This window comes from Rhea americana, unplaced genomic scaffold, assembly GCF_003343005.1.
Source record: "Rhea americana isolate MKP2758 unplaced genomic scaffold, rheAme1 scaffold_399, whole genome shotgun sequence".
NCBI classification, from domain to species: domain Eukaryota; kingdom Metazoa; phylum Chordata; class Aves; order Rheiformes; family Rheidae; genus Rhea; species Rhea americana.
The window spans coordinates 431,009-434,518 of NW_028186533.1; the positions used below are offsets into that span (position 1 = coordinate 431,009).

The 3,510-nt window shown below is 49.1% G+C and overlaps 1 non-coding gene across 1 annotated transcript; it reads left to right on the forward strand.

The window, feature by feature from the left end:
• The first annotated feature begins 2,725 nt into the window (after window positions 1-2,725).
• Window positions 2,726-2,807, forward strand: TRNAS-UGA (transfer RNA serine (anticodon UGA)). Its single transcript has one exon. It is a non-coding gene; the product is annotated as a tRNA-Ser (tRNA).
• Window positions 2,808-3,510: the final 703 nt, after the last annotated feature.

The following is a 3,510-nucleotide window of genomic DNA, read 5'->3' on the forward strand; positions in this document are numbered from 1 at the left end:
TTCATTCTAGACTAGTTCTGATTTGAAGACTCCTATTGGGCTCTCTTTGATATTCAAGGGAACAAAAACAAACTGCAAGTGCAATGAACACAAAGCCGATCACAGGGCCTCTTCTATCTGTCATGCTTACATGAAGGAAAGCAGTTTGTCTTGTTCAAAACAAACTCTGGGCAAACAGGGTGAGTTGGGCAGTGCAGATGGGCTCCCTCCTGGGCTGGTCTATTCTGCTCTGTACTGCTGAACCTAGGATTTCTCTGAGATGTGACGTTGGGATCCTTTTAGGATCAAATTGTCCCTGGGAAGAATCTATTAGGGAGCCCCAGATAAAGCTTCTAGGATGGAGCAGTTTTCTCCTCTTAGGCTCAGAGAGGTTTCTCTTTTGCAATGGTCAGCCTCCACCCACTGCTGCCTTTCAGCCCCCCCATGACTCCTTCACACCATGCTGCCTCAGCTCTTTGTGCAGCCACAGTATGACCCAGAGCAAGGAACTGATTCAGTTCAGATTTTTTTCTTCTCAGTTATAGGAGATCCCCAGTTTGATTAGTTAGAGGCTATACAAAATTGCTGTGCAGAGGCAATGTGGAGGAGAAAATAGGGCTGTTAAATTAGACTCCACTACTGAGAATGTCCTCATGGAACAACTGATGGCTCATGATGCATCTCTTCCCCCATCCCTGTCCCATCCTGCACTTTCCCATATACAGGTGTTTGTATGGCCACATGGCAAACAAGATTCATAGAATCATAGAACGGTAAGGTTGGAAGAGACCTCTGGAGGTCATCCAGCCTAACCCTCAGCATAGCCCCATACAGGGATTGAACCTGCAACCTTGGCATTAGCAGCACCCTGCTCTAACCAACTGAGCTAAACCCGCCCCCATGGAAGAACTGATTCAAGTTAAAGCAAAACAGCAGTAGCAGCTAGTGGCAGCTTGAAAGTGATCTTTAAGAACCACATTTTTAAAAAACAGATRACTACAGGAAAAACATATACGTAATTCAGATTAGAACTTAGTGGATTTTCTCCCCAAAGGACTTGGATTGGAGCTGTCCTGATTTCTAGCTAAAGAGAGCTGGAAGATGGGAACTGGTAGGGTGGAGACAGAGAGAGAAAAATAATCAACAGCGGGGATTAGTACCTGGATCATGTAAGTGTCTCTGGGAGTGCTCAGGACAGAAAAAGGTTGTGGTCAGATTTTCTAGTGTAGCAGAAGAGTGAACTGCAAGCATATCACCCTGGGCAAAGGCAGATGGAAACACATCCAGGATTAATCTGTATCAGGCTTATGGAGGTGTCAGTGACATCAAGCCGGCCCTGATGGAGGGCCAGTATCCTCTCCGCCGGTGCACCCTGTCTTGTGGCACATAGGTGCACCCTGTCTTGAGGCCCCCGTGGCAGGATTGATTAGGGCTGTCAGCAAGCATCATGGATCAAGCCCCTCTGTTTCAGAAGACAGCCTCTCATTTGCGCAGCTCCAGTGCCACCGTGTGGCACTCCCAGTTCACAGAATCACAGGRTAATTCAGATTGGAAAGGATCTAAGGACGTCTCTAGGCCAACATCCTGCTCAAAGCAGGGTCAGCCATGAGGTGAGGCCAGATTACTCAGGGCTTTATCTAGCCTGAGTGTCTAACTTCTGTCTCCAGGGATGGAGATAGCACAACATGATCCAATGGTTGAATGACATTCTGGTTAAAAAGTTTCTTCTTCTACCCTATGACCATCAGCTCTTGCCTACCCACTGTGCACCACTGTGTGTGAGCCTGGCTTTGTCTCATTGACAGCCTCCCTATGGTTACTAGAAAGCGGACGTTAGATCCTCCCAAAACTCTCTCTTCTTCAGGCTGAAAAAAAGAGTTCCCTCAGACTCTCATTCACAGGCCTGGGCTTCAGACCACTAACCATCTTGGCTGGCCTCACAGTTTACCAATGTTTTCTTTTATTGKGGGACCCAAAACTGAATGCAGTATTCTAGCTCTGGCCTGATGAACGCTGAGTGGAGGGGAATAATCACTTTCCTCAATCTACTGGCTGTGCTACCATGTTCAGGCAGCCCAAGATGCAGTTGCCCTTCACTGCTACCAGGGCATGCTGCTAGCTCATGTTTCAGTTGGGGCATGAAGACGCCAGGCTCTTTTCAGCAGAGTTGCTCCCCAGCCAGCTAGTCCCCAGCCTCTACCATTACAGGGGCTTCCTGCTTGGGTGCAGGACTCTGCATTTGTCCTGGTGCAATTTCTGTCAATTGGGAGTTGCTTTCCAAGAGATTAGGGCATTTCTGCCAAAGGAAGGGAAATATGGAGGATCATTCCCAGACAGGTGAGGCCAGTGAGGATTGTTCCCTTACAACAAGGCGTCTGTTAGCGCGACAGCAATGGAGATCAGATACACAGCTCCTCCCTGTGCATCTTGCCAGGATGCTTCAGAGCTGGACTATATTGTGATCCCCACAGGACAAATGCTCAGTCTCTTTTCAGAGGACCATCCTGGCAGGCACTGCAGCTGATTTGCAATTTCCAGGGGCTCCTGAAAACCTCTACCTCAGCTTGAGCACTGGTTTCATTACCCTCACCTCCAGCTCTGCTGCAGGGACCACATGTTATTTAAAGAAGTAGCCAGGTCACTGCATGATGTGGCTAACACTCCAGATGGGCGGTGTCCAGGGTGAATAGCCAGTATTCTTGTGGCCTTGAAATCCTCTTTATTATAGCTCTTCTGCTACCACGGTGCTGTGATGGCCGAGTGGTTAAGGCGTTGGACTTGAAATCCAGTGGGGTTTCCCTGCGCAGGTTCAAATCCTGCTCACAGCGAGAGCTTTTACTGATGGGCTTCATGGAGTGCAACACATCCATCAGACTTAGGCGTGTGCTGCTGGTTATTCAGTTCTCAGAAGCAAGAAGGGTGAACACAAAAGGAAGGAATTTCAGGAAATAAAGGTTGTGGGATCCAAACAGTTGATGCCTGAAAGAGGAGAAAAGCCGCCTGGACCCTGCAGAAATACTGGTGATGTTTTATGTTCTTTGAAAATGAATTCACTACAGTCAGCACCGCCTCACTGAAGACACCAGCTAGGATGACAGAGGAAGATCAGATCCATCAGTACTTAACATGGGGCTGACCATCCTAGATGTTCACAATGTGGCATAGGTTGGGGGGATACAAGAGCGGAGACTGTACTTTAACATGCTGTCAAAAGAATTTGTCTGACTTTCAACRCTTTTCTGAAACTCGGAGACAGGGACAGGTGGGTAAGAGTGGCTTTACCAACAAAAGGGCCTTGGCGGGGATGGAGAGCCCCTGAGAACTGGGGTGGTGCACCCTCTGCCAGAGCATCACCTGCGCTTCCCCCCAGTGCTCCTGGAGGGCAACGGAGCTGAAGCCAATGGCAGGAGCCGGCCCACAACCCCTGCTGGCAGTTTGCTGGGGACCTTTGTCCTTGGCAGCTGCGTTTTCCCTCCTCAACTCCAGTGGTCCCTTGCCAGAGAAAGAGGAAGCTTTGGCAGGGGGGTGGGG